The sequence below is a fragment of the Cibotium barometz genome, chromosome 18 (assembly GCF_041138505.1).
Source record: "Cibotium barometz isolate CiBa-2024 chromosome 18, ASM4113850v1, whole genome shotgun sequence".
Classification (NCBI taxonomy): domain Eukaryota; kingdom Viridiplantae; phylum Streptophyta; class Polypodiopsida; order Cyatheales; family Cibotiaceae; genus Cibotium; species Cibotium barometz.
The window spans coordinates 35,330,234-35,348,465 of NC_141063.1; positions in this window are offsets into that span (position 1 = coordinate 35,330,234).

The window sequence follows — 18,232 nt, forward strand, 5'->3', positions numbered from 1 at the left end:
CTAAAGTAGGAGAGCCTCCATGTCATGCGTGCGAGTGTCAGTGTGGTGAGTTCTTTTGTGTAGCCTCAACCACGATGAGCCTATTGTAGACACCTCTTTGGATTTTTCGAGCTTAGCTTCTAGCATAGCCACTTTCTCCTTGACTTCATGAAGTTGTTTTAGTGGGAGAGGTTAAGCTTTGTGATCTCCTCCTGGATAAGTTTATGCCTTGTGATCTCCTCTTGGTGGGAGAAGGTAAGCTTTGTGATCTCCTTTTGGATGAGTTTATTCTTTGTTATCTCCTCCAACATAGCCACTTTCTCCTTGGTTTCATGAAGTTTGTTAGTAAGAGGAGAGGTTAAGGTTTGTAATCTCCTCTTGGATGAGTTTGCAGAAGTTGAGTTTCTCTTATTGGTGGAGCATGTGTTTCTTGGAAGATACAATCACGTGGTGTGGCTGATTTGATGGGTGACCCATTGATGAGTGCTAGTTTTGGAGAGATGGAGTTGATGGGGTTATTAGTCTCCTCTTGGATGAGTTAGTTGTAAATTTGAGTGCTCTTATTAGTGGATCATGGAGACGTCACCTAGTCCGTACAACATCGCTATTTTGCTCACGTGTTTGTGGCGTCTGGTTGCTTGTGTCAAAGTGACCATATTTCGTGGGTCTTTGTCCTTAGGTCTTTTAGAATGTCTTTCATTTTTCAAATTCAAGCATGTTTTAGCACTCCTCAGGGGTTATCCGATTACATTTCTAGTCCATGCTCAATCAAATGTGGAAAATCTTCTTTTGCTCGAAGCTTAAGCGTGGCTATGACTAGTATTAGACATCATTTGGAGCGTCATTAATGAGATGCACTCGATCATTAAGGGGAGGAAGTTATCGATGATGATGTCTCTGGCGGAGGAAGATGACAGCACCAGTGTCAGGCTTGGGGAAGATAGTATCAGTGTTCACTTGGAGGATAGCAGACACATGGAAGACTTTAATGTCCTGCTAGTGGTAGCCTCCCATGCAGCTTAGAATTTATTGATCATTAGATTGCTGCTTACCAAAGTAGGTGTGGAATTTCCCTCAACATGTCCTTCTATTTCTCTAGGTCTAGTAGGTCTGGGAATCTTTTCAAGTCCACTGGTCTCGTTGGCGCAACCTTGCCCCTATAGCTTTCTGCCATGGCTCAACGTGTGTCTCTTAAGTATCCGAAGTTCCATGGTAAGAAGGAGGAGGATTTGGATATGGCAAATTTTGAAAATACCTAGTTGGCCAATGGCATGCCACTTATCATCACTGTGGTTCAAAAGCGCAACACATTTAGTGGCACATTTGATGGACAAGCGACAAATTGGCATGCACAATATGGCATGCCACTTATCATCACTGTGGTTCAAAAGCGCAACACATTTAGTGGCACATTTGATGGACAAGCGACAAATTGGCATGCACAATATGGCCGAACGCAGCCCTACGCATGATACCGTTCTGCATTGGTTCCGAAAGGATAAGACCTCTTCACAAGTCTTGGAGAAATTATGCTGTCTGAAATAGAAGAGCTTACCAGTGGATTATGCCAGACCACCACTCATGTTACTACAGAGGCTTGCCGGTATAATGGTAGAGTCAATCTTCTACAGCACTGTATAGAGCAAACTCAGTCTGCAGTCTCAGTGCAACAAATAACACCACAATGAGCCCACTATAGGCATACCATAGGCTCGCCCTTATGGACAAGGTCATGGGGGTGCACCAGGTGTAACTTTTTAGTGTTATTACTACTGTAAGGCGCTAGGTCATTGGAAGATGAAGTGTTTAATATGCAAATAGAACTCCAGAAAACATAAACAGAGAGGTCCACTTTAACTTAGTCTCCAACAATTAATTGAGTGTTGTTTTGGTCAATTTCGAAGGAAGTGGAGCCTCCACATGCCATCATGGTAGTCACAAAGGGTGCAACTCCTAATACTTGATTGGAGAATCATAATCAACCAAGGATAAAGGATAAACCTCAAAATTGGGAGGAGTAGCGATGTGTCCAAAGCCAAGTTGCCAAGTTAGTACACAAAGCACAAAGGCAAGGATCGAAATATGCATATAGCTCCATGGCCAATCACAGTGGTAGCATATTTTTCAAAGGACGTCCAAAGAACAGAAGGTGCAGAGTAGAGCAAAAAGTGCCAGAAGCACCATAAGGGTGCAAAAAAGGTGTACAACAAATCTAAGAAGGGCTGGAAGTATCGTTATGAAGTCAAGAAGCAAGTAAAATAGTAGTAATGAATCCCAAGCAGAATCTGGAGGGATGTAACAATGAGCGAAGCAAAGAGGAAAAAACAAACCCACTCAAAGGGCAAGAAAACTAGGAGTAGTGTGGGCATGAGGAAGGGGTACGAATGTTACCTCTTGGACTAGTGAAGTGAAGACAGCTAATCCATCAGTAGAGTACGATTTATGGGAGGATGTGTGAAGCTTAATATTACATTGGATCAATTCTTGTGTTTAGCCTAATTATAGACAATGGCTTTTGAAAAAGATCATTCATGTGGAATCGTTGATGATAGAGATTCAGTCCAACAATACTCCGATGAACACAGTTTAATGTGGCTCAATAGAACGAGTTTCAAACAATGATGAAGAAATCCAGAAGTTATAGTGACATTTAAAAAACAGAGAGTACTTGAAGTTCTCATTGATGGAGGATTCGAGAAAAATGTGATATAAGAATAAATGACTCATAGCTTAGGCATCATAGATATCCAACTGGTGCCCTTTACTGTCAAGATGGCAGATCAACGGAGAGTGATGCTTGCATGGGCATTTTTCGGTTGTATACCAGATGACCCAAGAAGCGAGGTTTATATTTGGGTGGCAATGATGCCACACGACCCATTGGACAGCCTAAGCACAAAAGCTGTTATAAAACATTGTTTATAAGTTGTTACACGTTATCATGTTAGCAGACATTCTATCCCAAATTGTGAGCAATAAGAAGCTGGACAAGAACCACTGGAATTTTAGGATGGGAAAATTTGTTATGCGAAAAGGATACTGGGAATTTATTTCAAGTGACAAGAAGGAGCTGGAACTTTCAGAAGAAAATGTCACTTTTCAATTGACACAGGCTTTTAAGTCATGGCATGAGAGGGCCAACAAAGTGATATATTTGTTGTTTACTAGTGTGTCAGATACTATGATCGGTCATATGTAAGGTGCAACAACATGTAAGGATGTATGGAATACCAAAAAGCTCAAAGGATCTAGACTTGGACGACAACTAGCCACGAGAGGCGACCTTTCCAACAGTTCCATCTCATGACTCGGCTCCACCAACCCATCGAGTGTATCATCATGTGTTTTTCTTACGGGGTCTCACCCTTCACTTGCCTTCGTAAGCAACTTATCCTTAGTTTAGTTATGATGCTTATTTGTACTTTCTCTTTGTACTTGTAGAGAGCTTCATCTCTCTCCTTTGAGCTTGCCAATCTTCCACACACTCTACACATCTTGTCTTTGAGCATTGTGTGTGTGTGTGTGTGTGTGTGAGTCTAGCTCCATTCTGTGAGCTAATAGTGGTATTAGAGTAAAGCTTTATATAGCTTGTTCTATTTGGTTTTCATCAGGTGGTTAAAGCTCAGTTTGAAGCTCTTCATTTTAGTGTTGTTTTTGAAGCTGTCCTATTTAAGCTTACATTGAAGCTGTACTATTTAAGCTTACATTGAAGCTTTCTCTCCCAACAATGAGGGGATTTTTCTTCTTCTCAATTGACTCTTGTTCAAGCTTCTTCTATTTCAATCAACATCACTACTACATACGATTCATACCATGATGAGCATCTCATGAGTGCTTTAGGTCAACAATAGTCAGCAACAATTGCAACACTTGAATCATCGGCTCAGTCAAATATGCAATCTAAGCGATCCAACTTCTCCACCACTTAACTAATAGGTAATGCATGGCATACAGAATCGCTTGTTTCTACAATCATTTTCGGGTGCAATAGCTTGATTCTTCAACTATTTTTAGATTTACAATTGATGACCAATTCAACTAGTCAATCGATTGGTTCCACTTCTTTGATCACTCAATTCCAATTTTCTCTGTGATTGCAAAAGTCAGATCGTTTATAGGCGATCCAACTTCAACAATCCTTCCTTGTTGATCCAACCTCAATGATTCCACTTTTAATGATCTTTTGATTCTACTCTTTGTGATCGACAAATTCTATTTTTTGTGATCGTTTGATTCTACTTTCTCTGACCGTCTGATTCCACTTTCTGTGATCGTTTGATTCTACTTTCTTTGATCATCTAATTTCAAAGTCGAGTTGCTTGATCCTTCAACGATCCAAGACTTGAATCGATAATCTTACTACTATTTTCCACTCTACAAATGACTTATCTAGTATTCTTTCCAAAGAGGATAAAGTCAAATTACTCCCTCTCCCTATGGAGTTTTATGGTTACAAATTTCCTTGTTACAAAGGGCTTATGGGGTCTTGTTAGTGGTGACAAGCCCCACCCTAGCACAATTGTTCCTATTGCTTCTCAAAGGGGTTATGCTCAATACAACCAATCTCAAGTCCCTCAAACTACTGCTAACCAAAGAAGATGGGACTCACATGATGCTCAAGCTTTGGTATTGATTACCTTGTCAGTTAAATGATAGATTGTTCTACACATTCACTTTGTAAAACATCCATGCTTGCTTGGAACATCTAAAAACTATATATCAAGCTAAAAATGATGCACGGGTTATTTTTCTCAAAAGGTAACTTGATAATGAGAAAATGTAGGAGAAGGGCTCCATGAATAAACACTTAACCAAATTGTAAGAATTGAGAGAATATCTTCTCAATATTGATGAGATCAATCTTGATTAAAAAAATGTTTAACATCACCCTTAACTCTTTGCATGACTCTTATATGGGTTTCAATACTTTCCTCTGACTTTCTTCGAGAGGCAATGCAGCCCCTCTTACCTATCAAGAGCTTGTTAGCTTACTATTGTTATAGGAAAGAATGTCTCTTAGAGTTTTAACAGTGATGATCAAGCTCTTGTAGAGCCAAGGATAAGGTAAGAAATTTCAACGCGAGCGAAAGACCAATTCAAACAAAACTTATAAGGCTAAGGGTGATTTCAAAGGCCAACAAAGGTGACTTATCGGTATTGTAAAGAAGCTGGACCTTACAATTAAAAATTGCTTCAAACTTTAAAATAAGGAAAATAAAACAAAAGGAACCCAACAAGGATTCCAATAGTTCTGCTTCTGACAATTAGAGTTCGAAGAAAGAGGGCTCTACTAATGTTGTTATCCATGAAGACTTTTTAATAATGGCTACTTGCAGTTATAATTATGAACAAGATGCATGTCTCAGTGTAACTGTCTATAATAGTTGGTTTCTTAATAGTGGCACTTCTAAGCACATAACTTCTTAAAGAAGTTTGGTCAAACATATGGAGAATGTGTAAGGTGAACAAAATTTTGGGACCTAGGTGGAGGGTAACCCCCAGTGCATGCTGCATGCCAATGGTCATAGACCCAAGGGTAATCAAGCAAGAGCCTCACTAGTGGCATTAGAGAGAACCTGTGATCATAATGATATTTTAGAAAAAGAATGATAAAGCTAAGAATATCTATTGTTATCTTTCAATAATCATGGCTAGAAGGCCAAGTGATGTCTTTTTCTAGAGGGCCTTTACAATGAATGGGTAAATGATTTACAAGTAAGGGAGCGTATTAGTACCATCCAACAAATTCTAGAGCATAAAGCAAAGATACTTGGGGATAATGGGTGGGCTGGTTGGACCTGTATTTGGGATGACCAGTATCATCTTTATATTGTGAAGATCCCTGTTGGGGATATAGATGTGCTAGTTCAAAACATTACCATATGAATTAGAAGAGGTTGAACTTCTAACTATTATTGGGTTATAGATATAGATAACTTCTTAGAGAATGATATCTTTTATAGGGAAATATTCGAGCTTTGACAGCTCCTCCCTGCCATAAAATAGTTATCCTTGAAAAGATTAGGAGGCTTCGTGGTCTTGGGGATTTTTAGGAAGACTTGGGAAGGAAACTTTTGTATATAAATAAGCTTTCCAAGCTTTTTGAGTGATGTAAATGCTTTTTGTATATAAAAGTTTTATATTTACTTGTGAGAAGGTGTTCTCTTCAAAGGGATATTAAGTTAGCTAAAGAATTTTGTACTTTCTTCTATTTTTTAAGAATCATGCCTACATGATGACCTCGAAGACCTATTACGCATAGCCCATCCTGAGACATTCTCAGGTGAAGGCCCCAATGTAGGGGAGACTCTGGGCAAGTAGATAAACTCCATGTAGGATTATTTTGCCATGGTTGGATATAATGAAACTAGTAAATCGATCGTGGTTTGCCTAAAGCTTTGTGGTCGAAGACAAGACTTGGTGGAAGTCCACATGTGAAACCTAGCTTATTAATGAAAATAATCTTACATGGGATCAAATCAAGGTTATTCTTAAAGAGTGATACAACCCTGTCGACTTCAAGTTAAAGAAGATGGATGCGTTTCTTGAATGTAAAAGAAGAGATAAACCTTTAGATGTGTACCATTCAGAGTTTATCCAAATTTCTAAGTATGCACCTCCCTTGATCGAGGCACAATGACTAAGGTGGTTTATCGCTAGCTTGGGTCATCCATTAAATTTTGAAATTGAAGCTTTTTAATTGACCTTCATCTTTGATGCTAAGCCCTGAGCTAAGGCCATAGAAGAAGCCATGTAGAGCCACTCTAGGCTTGTTGAGGTAAGTCAAGCCTCAAAACTAATCTTACCCTTTGAATAGAAAGCATCCTCCTCCTCCTCCTCCTCCTCCTGAAGTGGGAAATCCGATGCTGGGCTGGAACCTTAATGGATTAGTAGAGGCCTATTCTTGGAGGAGCTTATAGAATTGCAACCTTATAGACCTATTCCTAGAGGAGCTTACAGAATTGCCACCTTGTAGAGAAGTGAGTATGCAGACCTATTCCTAGAGAAGCTTATAGAATTACCGCCTTGTAGAGAAGTGAGTATGTAGACCTATTCCTAGCAAAGCTTACAGAATTTCTACCTTGTAGAGAAGTGGACCATGAGATAGAGCTATAGCCTGAGAGCTATAGCCTGGCTCTTAGCTAGGCCAGAAGAGCTTGTAAGATATTAGTCTTAGAGAAAATTGAGCTAAAGAAGCAACTCTCTTAGTTAATTAATCAAGGGTTTATTGAACCTAGTGTAGGGAGCAACCATTATCTTCTAGAAGAAAAGAGATGGCACTTTAAGACTCTACGTGGACTTACATAGGTCTCAACCAATGCACCATAGAATAAATACCCTATTCCTCACATCGATGAGCTTTTTGATAGATTGCATGGTGCTGAGTACTTCACTAAAATAGACTTGAAATCTAGGTATTATCAAGTCAAGATTCAAGAATAGGACATTCCAAAAACTGTCTTCAATTCCATGTTATAGTCATTTTAAAATCGAGGTGATGACTTTTGGGTTAACCAATGCCTTGACTACTTTCAATAGATTGATGTCTGATATCTTTTGGATGATTTTGTGCTTGCATTCTTTGAGGTGTAGGAAGGGCTAACTTCTGATCTAGGCTGTTATTAATTGGCCTATGACCAAGGATATTAAAAGATTCTTTGGTTTAATAAGATGGTGTTAAATCTTTGTAAAAGACTATGCCAAAATAGTTGCACTTCTTACTTCTCAACTCCTTCCAATGGTCACTAGAATGTCAAAGTAGTTTTGAGAAGCTAAAGGTGGTACTTGCTTATCAATCTATGTTAAAACTTCCAAAATTTAAAGAGTCATTTTTGAGGTGGCGATGATCGATGTTAGCTTTATTACTATTGGTGATGTCTTGATGCAACAATTCTATCCTATCTCTTATAAGTCTCGAAAGCTTCGGCCACATGAGAAGAATTATCCTACCAATGATTTGGAGCTCTTGGCTATGGTTCATGTACTTAAGCTTTGGAGGCATTACTTTTTGCTAGGACATAGATTTCAATTGACCACTGGTCATAAAAGCTTGAACTGGATCTTCTCTCAACCTGTTCTTAATATGTGAGGCCAATGAGATGGATTGGACTACTTCATGAGTTTGAGATTAATTTTGGTCCTGGTAAGGAAAATGTATTAGTTGATGCTCTTAGTCATGTCAAAGTTTTAGTATGGCTATATCTATGTCCTCTAATCCTCTTCCAAAGTAAGTTAAGGGTTTTCTTAATCTAGATCCTTATTTTCAACCAATTTCGAAAACTCTCAATTCAAATTGCAAGGATCCAAATCTTGAAGGTTTACCTTAGAGGATGGATGCCTGATGCATCATAAAAGGTTGTGCATTCCCCTCAGTTAAGGAGATTATAGCTTGTTGATTTGGTAAACAAAATAGGTAAAGGTTTGATTGGTCAAGCAGAGCTATGGGATCTTTAGATCTTATTCATTTAGATGTTTGGGTGTTTACACAAAATTCTTCTATACGTGGTTCATACTACTTTCTTACCTTCATTGTGACTTTTTTAGATCACCTTCAATGTGACTTTTCTAGATATACTTGGGTTTCTTTGTTAACTTCATTGTGACTTCTCTAGATATACTTGGGTTTATTTCTTATAAGCAAAAGACTTAAATATTTGATAGAAAAGGTCATAGCATTTTAAGCCATGGTAGAAAAACCAAGACACTTAAATCATATAAAGGTGGTGAATACTTGTATAAAAGGTTTTTACCTTTGAATGGTATTAGTAAGAGGATATTAACACTGCATGCCATCTTATCCTAAAAGTGTATTAGGTAGAGGATATTAATACTTCATGCTATCTTATAAAATGGTCTTCTATAGAAGATTTGAACGGTATCATTCCTTTTGAATCTTTCAAAAGGAATCATTCCTTTTGAATCTTTCAAAGGTCTTAAGCCTAATGTTGGTCACTTACAAGCATTGCATATGCTCATATTACATACGAAAGTTATATGCAAAGGTAATTAAAAACATATTCATTAGATACAATGAAGTTATCAAGGGGGGATAAAGATTGTATGAAGTTATCAAGGGGGGATAAAGATTGTATGATCCCATCTATGGATGGCAAATGCTCATGTCTAGAGATGTTAATGTTGATAAGTATGATTGTTGGAAATATTACTGGTAGGAAAGAAGAACATGCAACCATGGAAGACATTCCCATGTCTTCTACACCTCTCATGGTTCCACCAAAGCACACTCCACACTTGGAAGAAATATAAAAACAAGAAGATTTAAAAGAATATCATTTCTCAAATTGAGTATATTGAGCATGACAACTCTGTATTATGTAGTACTTTCAGCCACTATGCAAGGAGAGGAAGAAACCTCAGAGGTTGGGATATCAAAGGAGATGTAATACAATTTCTTAAATTAAGCGTACCAACTATGTATCACTTTTTGCCATTATGCAGGGAGAGCAAGAAACCTCATAGGGTGACATATCAAAGGAGAGGTAATACAATTTCTCAAACAGTATGCTCAATTCGTATGCTCAGTTTCTCAAAGTGAGCATACTAACTATGTATTACTTTTAGCCATTATGTAGGGAGAGGAAGAAACCTCATAGGGTGATATCAAAGGAGAGGTAATACAATTTCTTAAATAGTATGCTCAGTTCGTATGCTCAGTTCGTATGCTCTTTTTCTCAAAGTGAGCATACTAACTATGTATTACTTTTAGCCATTATGTAGGGAGAGGAAGAACCCTCATAGGTTGATATATCAAAGGAGAGTTAATACAATTTCTCAAATAGAGTATACCAACTATGTGTAGCATAAAGAGCCTATTTTGTATGTAGATGCATGTGGGAAGAAGGAACGGCAACATGCTAGGGATGATGAAGAAATGATTGCATTGTATAAGAGTGATAATTGGGATTTGTGTCCAAAAACTCCATCAAGTTCAAAACCCCCAAGATGGAGTGGAGACTAAAAACCATACCTTAGACACCATTCTCAAAGCCCACACAACATTAACTATTGCTTCAACCAAGTATGGAGAGTAGTAACTATTGCTCTCCTACCAAGTATTGAGAGTGTTAGCTACTACTCTCTTGCCAGGTATGGAGAGTAGTAGTTGCTTCTCTCCTGCTAGGTATGGAGAGCAATAACTATTCCTCCTACCAACCCACAAGAGTCACACCATTCCTATAGGATTTAGAAGGTTCCCCATTTCCTAGCTTATGGAGAGCAGTAACTATTCCTCCTGCTAGGTATGGAGAGCAGTAACTATTCCTCCTACCAACCCACAAGAGTCACACCATCCCTATAGGATTTAGAAGGTTCCCCATTTCCTAGCAAGGGAAACCATAAAACAATGCTAAGTTATGGGGACGAGGCATTGCCCATTTCCACTCCCACTCGTGGTGCCAAATAACAAAGAGTGTTCAACATCCATCTCATGAGCACCATCATGCTCCTCGAAGGCCCAAGCAGACAATCAATTCCTCCCCTAAGAACCATGTCATAAAACTAACTTGCCAGCTAGAAGGTTAAAGCCCCAATCAAGTGTACCCACACAAAGTCAATGTTGGCCACCAAGCTATCATCATGGATGGGCAAGAAATATTTTGCTTTAGCCTCACAAGGTAACCCATGCTTCACTTCTACATATGTAATGTAGCAATCCCCTACCAATAGGTAACATACATTTGGGAATGGCTCTAAAAAAAGAGAAGAATTCATTCTTGACTTTTGCAATAACACGTTATTCAATTAATTCAATAACATTATTACTTGTCACTAAGGTAATTTGTCATTATGTGTCACGAATGCCTTCTTTTTGTTATTTTTTGTTGGGGTAAAGGTGTTATGCCCACCCTTATAGTGTGTACAAGCCCATAAGTTATAGTACATAGTACACTTAGTACTTTTAATGTACTAAGTGCACTATGTGTACTAGTGCAACATACATGTGTGATAGGGGAGTCACACACTCATGCTTCATGAGTTGACTTATCCCCACAACTCTCTCTCTCTCTCTCTCTCCCTTATTTCTCTATGTATGTCTCCCACATGACCTAACCCTAATTCTCCTACACAACTGGTATCAGAGCCTAAACTTCCAACATGATGGTGGAGCTAGGCGCCTACAACTGTCTGTGTTGAACGTAGGAAGGCGTAGCTCTCTGCTACTTACGCAGGCTGCAGCAGCAGCTGAAGACAGTCGACCAAGTGTTGACGTGGCAGAGCTACACGTAGCACACCACAAGCGGGCATCACACCACAGGCGGCACACCACAGGCGGGCGTCAACAGTAGGCGGAGACAGCGTAAGCGAACACAAGCGCATAGCAAGCGGAGGAGGCGAAGGCAGGCAGGACATGTAGGCCTTTGTCCATACTCATGCGTAGCCAGGTGCCTACTACAGCAGCCAGGCGAACACGGCGTGAGCGAGTAAGATACACAAGCGAACTGGTGGCGTTGGGCGTTCAACTGGCGCTAGGCGAAACATAAGCGAAGGTGGCGATGGTGGCTGCAGGGTCTTTAGGCGTTTCAACACTTCACGCCCTCTTCGTAGCTATGGAAGCTGCTGTCCACCGCGTGTGCCATGTTCCCTGCACCTCCTACGTTTTCAATACGATTGTAGAAGCTTGACGAGCAGCAGCATTGATACAACAGCAGCAAATTCAATGCCCCTTTTCTGCAAAAATTTCAGAGGTATATGCTTCAAATTTTTTTTGGGATTTGCAATTGAGCAAGTACAGTAATCAATTGAGCAAATACAGGTGCCCAATTGCTCAATTTTTGAGCTAAATTGGCAAAATTGGGTGACATTGGTCACAATCAGGATCAATTTGCAGGAAATTGGTCACAATCAGGATCAATTTGCAGGAAATTGGATGTCGAAATTTGGGGCTTTTGATGTAATTGTGCAATTAAGCACTCATACATGCTGTATGATGTGAAAAATCGCACATTTGGGCAAAATTGCAGCAAATTGCAGTGCAAATCAAGGGGCTTTTGTGCCGATTGGATTGATTTGCATGCAGGCGATCGCATTTGATGCTGTGGATAATGTGTTGATGCCTTACAAGCACTCAATGTGCCTGTAAATCAAGGGGCTTTCATTATTTGGATGTATATGTGGCCAGGGGGAAGCATCATGAACACTCTGGATGCCTTTATGTGCGCCAATGTACCATGTATGATCAGAAATTGATCTTAATTCAAGGGGCTTTTCAAGTTCGTATGCTTGTTGAGCTTGGCAAAGCAGCAGGCAAGACATTTATGCCTTGAATCCTCAAAAATCAGCTTGCAGTCAAGGGGCTTTTGCCCAATTTCTGTTCGGGACTGTTGTATGCAGTGTACAGGACTGTAACAGTTTGATTTTCACTCATTTGGACAGCCAGAAGAGCATTTATTGCTACTGCACCTGCTGGTACAGATTTGGCACAGCTTTGTGCAAGTTTTGGCATGGCTATACACTGTTTTGAGTGACCAAAAGGTTCAATTTCAGCTACTGTACTTGCCGGTACAGGTTTGGTACATCATTGGTGAGCACTTGGTACTGCTGTACAGTACTTTGAAGGGGCAACAGAGCACATTTAAGGTGCTCTCCAAAATCTGCAGCAACTAGATTTTGGTGATTTCATCACATAAAGTGGGAGAAAAGTTGCATTTGTGCTTCCGCAGTGGGAGATAAAGCTTGGGAGAATAACTGTGAGCACTTTGTGTGCTTTTGTTGGTGCATTGTTTGCACATTTTGCAGGAAGTCAGGCATTGAAAGGTTGCATTTTGCTATGGCAACCACAGGTGAGAGCTCTTCATTGCTTCACATCAAGAAGCTTGAAGGCTCGCATAATTATGATATTTGGCAAACCCAGTGCTACAATGTGTTGCTCCAGAAAAAGCAGCACAAGCCTATCAAAGAAAGGGGTGTAATGCCCGCTTCTCTTACTGCTGCTGAAGAGTGGGAAGATATGGATGAACTGGCAAGATTTACTATCATGTTGTCTGTGTCAGACTCATTACTTTTCAGCATTCGTGAAGAGAAGACAGCTTGGGGAATGTGGCAGAGATTGTAGGACTTGTATGCCTAGCAAAGTGCCTCAAGCAAAGTGTATTGGTTGAAGAAACTCATAGCTCTTCAGATGAAGGAAGGGGCATCTATGACAGCCCATCTCAATGAGTTTAATGGTATTGTCAGCCAGTTCATTAATCAAAAGTTGGCAATGCGATGAGTTCAAAGCCACTTTTCTGTTATGCACTTTGCCAGAGAGTTGGGACACATTCAACAGGACAGCCACTAGCAATTCGCATGCTATGCTGTCATATGCAGATGTTGAGGGTGCTCTTCTTCAAGAAGAGATGAACAGGAAAAACAACTCTGTTGGAAAGTCCAATGCAATGAATGCACGTGGGAGATCCCAGCAAAGGGGGAAAAGCCAAGAAAGGGAAAGGAGCAAGTCTCGCTCCAAAAAGGATTTGGAATGCCATTATTGTGGCAAAAAGGGACACATTAAAAAGCAATGCTACAAATGGAAAAATGATCAAAAAGAAAAGGGAAAAGGCAAAGACAAAGAGAAAGATGAAGCCAAAGATGTAAAGCCAAAGGGCAAAAGTGGAGTCAAGATTGAAGAAATCAATGTGTCACATGCAGGTGGCAGTGAGGATGAGGTCCTATTTACTTCTTCACTTGATGCCCATTCACTTCTTACAGGTGGTCATGGTATGCACTCATGGATCATTGATTCAGGTGCCTCCTTTCATGTCACAGGTTGCAGAGACTTGTTTGTCAGGTATACTGCTGGCAATGAAGGAGTGGTTTATTTGGGTGATAACCATGCATGCAAGATTCTTGGCAGAGGTGATGTGAGGCTTGTATTTTCAGATGGCTCACAGCTTATGCTCCATGATGTCAGGCATGTGCCTGAGATCAAGAAGAATCTGCTTTCTACTGGATAGCTTGATGATGCTGATTATGTTACCACATTTGGTAGTGGAAAGTGGAAGATTAGTAAGGGCTCACTGGTTGTTGCCAGAGGCTCTAAGGTGGACACTCTTTACTTTATGCATGCAGGTGTTTGTCACCATGCTAATGTAAATGCAACCGAGCTGCCGAAAATTTCTATGTGGCATAGCCGGTTGGGACACATGAGTGTCAAGGGAATGGAGCAATTGTCTCGTTTGGGTTACTTGCCTTCTCTAAAGTTTTCAAGTTTTCAATTTTGTGAGCATTGTATATATGGTAGGCAACTACAGTGCCCCCACAAGAAAGCTCTTGGACAGAAAGATGCTCAGTTAGAGCTTGTGCATACAGATGTATGTGAGATGCCTCAGCTTTCTTTGGGAGGGGCAAAATACTTTGTGTCTTTTATGTTGATGATGCCACACGCAAGGTGTGGGTCTATCCTCTTCGTTTGAAGAGTGATACATTCTCAGTGTTTCAGAAGTTTGTTGCTCTGGTTGAGAATCAAACTGGCAAAACACTGAAGGCTTTGCGTTCCAACAATGGTGGAGAGTATATGTCCAAACAGTTCCAAGACTTTTGTGATGCTAAAGGCATTAAGAGGGAGCTCTCTACTCCTTATGATCCTCCACAAAACGGGACAGCAGAGAGGATGAACAGGACCATTCAGGAGAAGGTCCGTTCTATGTTATCACATGCTGCGTTACCTCATGGTTTTTGGGCTGAAGCTGTTATGACAGCCGTTCATCTTATAAACAGGTCACCTAACACGAGGCTTGGTGGGAAAGTGCCAGAACAAGTATGGACAGGGAAGCCTCCGTCATACAAGCACTTGAGAGTGTTTGGTTGTGTTGCGTACGTGCACATACGCAGGGAAATGCGCACCAAACTTGATCCTAAGTCTCACAAATGCATATTCCTAGGATATGGTGACAGAGGTGAAATGGGGTATAGAATTTGGGATCCCATGAATAGAAAGATCATACGTAGCAATGATGTCATTTTTGATGAAATATGCATGTATAAGGAGCCTGCAAGGCAACACGAGCCTGGCAGAGTCATCTTTGATGATGATGGACATCATGGACAACAACCAAGGGCTGTAAATCAGCCATTACAGCAAGAAAACCAGCCCTTTAATGGTGCTGAAAATGGTCCAAATGGACAGCCAGAGATGGCAGAAGATATCCCTATGGATATACCACAGTTAGAGGAGATACCGGGCATGATATTTCAGCCTTATGGCATGGAACAGGAGCCACCAATGGGTGATATGCAGGCTGGACAGCAACCTACAAATGATGGTCATTGGGTACAGAGGTCCACTAGACCCTCCAGAGCCCCTGACAGGTTTGTTCCAGGGGTTGACTACTTGATGCTTTACTGACTGTGGGGAGCCCTCATGTTATAAAGAGGCTTTACAAAGGGCAGACAAAGCTCTTTGGGAGTGTGCCATGAAGTCAGAGATGGATTCTCTGCATAAAAATGGAACTTGGAAGTTGGTGCAGGCAAGAAGGTTTTGCCATGCAAATGGGTATACAGGCTCAAAGTTGCATCTGATGCTACAAAGCTAGGTTAGTGGCTAAGGGCTTCATGCAGGAATATTGTGTGGACTTTGATGAGATCTTCTCTCCAGTGGTCAAAATGACCACACTTAGAGCTGTGTTGGCTTTGGTTGCGCATGATGATCTGGACTTGATTCAGATGGATGTGAAGACTGCTTTTCTTCACGGTGATCTCCATGAGGAGATATATATGCAGCAGCCAGAGGGTTATGTAGTGAGTGGAAAGGAGAAGCTTCTATGCAAGCTGAAAAAGAGTCTTTATGGGCTCAAACAGGCACCAAGAGAATGGTATCATAAATTTGATACATTCATGAAATCTCAGAAATTCAGGAGAAGTGACAGACTGGCATAGTTATAGTGCCAGCTCATTTAGTTGGGTTCACACTATAGAGAACCCGTGTATGTATTGGTTGAGTACCTTTCATATTATGTGTACTCTTATCTTGTATATGGTGTGTTGAGTGAAGAAGAAGAAGATTTTCAGTCTCTCACCTTGTGTGTTCTCTATTAGGATTTTGTGAGTGTGTGTGTGCTTGCAAGAGCTCAAGCTCTCTTCCCCCCTGTATCTTTTCATGGTATCAGAGCCAGTTTGTACTAAGGGCTGAGCTACAAGCAAGAGAACCATAGGAAGCAGTACAAGGGTAAGAGCTTCAACTACTCTTCCCTATTTGTGTTGGTGACTACACCCTTGTCGGGAGCTCTACGGGAGGCACCGGCAAACGATCTCTGATTGAGGAGCTTTCTTCGCAGGAGTAAAGCTATAGGGTAACTATACTGTCCTATCGGTCTCTTTTTTAGTTCGAAAACACGTTTTGGGCACGTCTGGACCTCCATTTTTCAAAAAGCAGGCGATTTCGAGCACTGTGGGTAAGTCATTGATTCTCTGCAGAACTTTGTTTTAAGAACTGCAGGAAGACAGATTGACTGTGCAGACACTGTGGGTGCTACAAAGTGGTGAACAGTTGCCATTGGGTGTATGTATGCACATTGAAGTCACTGGTTGTGACATTTGAGAGTACTACAGTACCGCTTCTGCAGAAAATACAGCAGTTTGTGTGCAGGACAAACCAGAGTGCTGTTTCTGATAAAATTGTGTGTTTACCAAGATGTCAAATGATGGGATAACTTAGATTGTGGCTGAGAAGCTTAATAAGAATAACTTCCATGCTTGGAGGTTCAGGTTGACGAATTTCCTAATGGGAAAGGGCTATTGGGACTACATAGAAGGCGAGCATGAAGAGGCACCAGAGATACCGGACATAACTGCTACAAATGTGAAAGAGTTTAAAGACTGGAACCAAGGAGCCAGGAAAGTTATGTATTGGCTCTCCATTAGTATACAGGACACCATGATTGGGCATATTCAGGATGCCAAGTCCCCCAAGGAGGCGTGGGACACCTTGGTAAAGCTCTATGAAACAAATACCAAGGCACGTAAGATATAGTTGAAGAATGAACTTCATACTGTGGAGAAAAAGAGCATGTCTGTGAATGACTATGCGTTGAAGATAAAGGGTATTGTGGAATCCCTTGCATCTATTGGTATGTCAGTAGATGATGATAAGGTGGAGGTCTGTCTACGTGGTCTCGGGCCACAATACAAGGCGTTCAAGACGTCTATTCAGACTCGGGAAAACATTCCCAACTTTACAGATTTGGTGTCTATGCTGATTATAGAAGAGAAGAGCTTGGGTGAAGACCAACAGTCTTCATAAAACAAAAACAGTTCAGAGCAACAGGCCTTCTACACAAGTTTAGGAAGAGGACGAGGTAGAGGAGGCCGTGGACGCGGTCAAGGAGGTGGCCGAACAGGTAATCAGAATTATGGCCGCAGCAACAACAACAGTCCCAGAATACACAACAACAACAACAACAACATGCAGGTGGAAGAGGCAAATTCAGAGGCAGGGGGAGTCAAAGAGGCCGTGGAAATTGGCAAAGGTAGTATAATGATGCACGTGAATGCTATTATTATGGTAAGCCTGGACATGTACAGGGTAGAATGTTATAAGAAGCAGGCTGACATGCAAAATGGGAAAGTGCAGCAAAACAACTATGTATCCTCAAGCAGAAATAATGAGGACAATGAAAGGTTGTTTGTTATGCAGTATGTCGTGAATGCCATGTCTGAAAATGTTGATGCAGCACAAAAAGATGATGTATGGTATGTGGATTTCGGTGCTTCGAACACATGACAAGTCATGGGGAGTGGTCAAGGAGATGAAAAACCCAGAAAGACCAGGTTTTGTGGAAACAGGGGATGACACTGCTCATCCAATTGCCCATGTTGGAGATGTGCCATTGTCTATGCAGGATGGCAAAGTGAAGTATCTTGCATATGTACTTCACGTTCCGAATATAACAAAAAAACTAGTTTCAGTTGGCCAGATGATTGAGCAGGGTTTGCAGGATGGTTGTTATGTTGAAGACTTTAAAGACAAGTGCAGGTTGGTTGCAAAAGGCAACAGAGTGGATAGAATGTTTACGTTGAATGTAGACATGCCTGAAATGAGTGTTGTGATGTTTGCAAATGGTCCAGGAATTGTTGCAGACACAGACATTTGGCATAAAAGAATTGGACATGTGAATGTGCAGCGAATGAAGTCTATGCAAACTAAAAGAATTGTGACAGGACTGCCAAAGTTTAAAGTGGAAGGTATGCAGAGAATATGTGAAGCATGCCAATTTGGAAAGCAAACAAAGCATGTATTTCCACGTAACAGATATGTGAG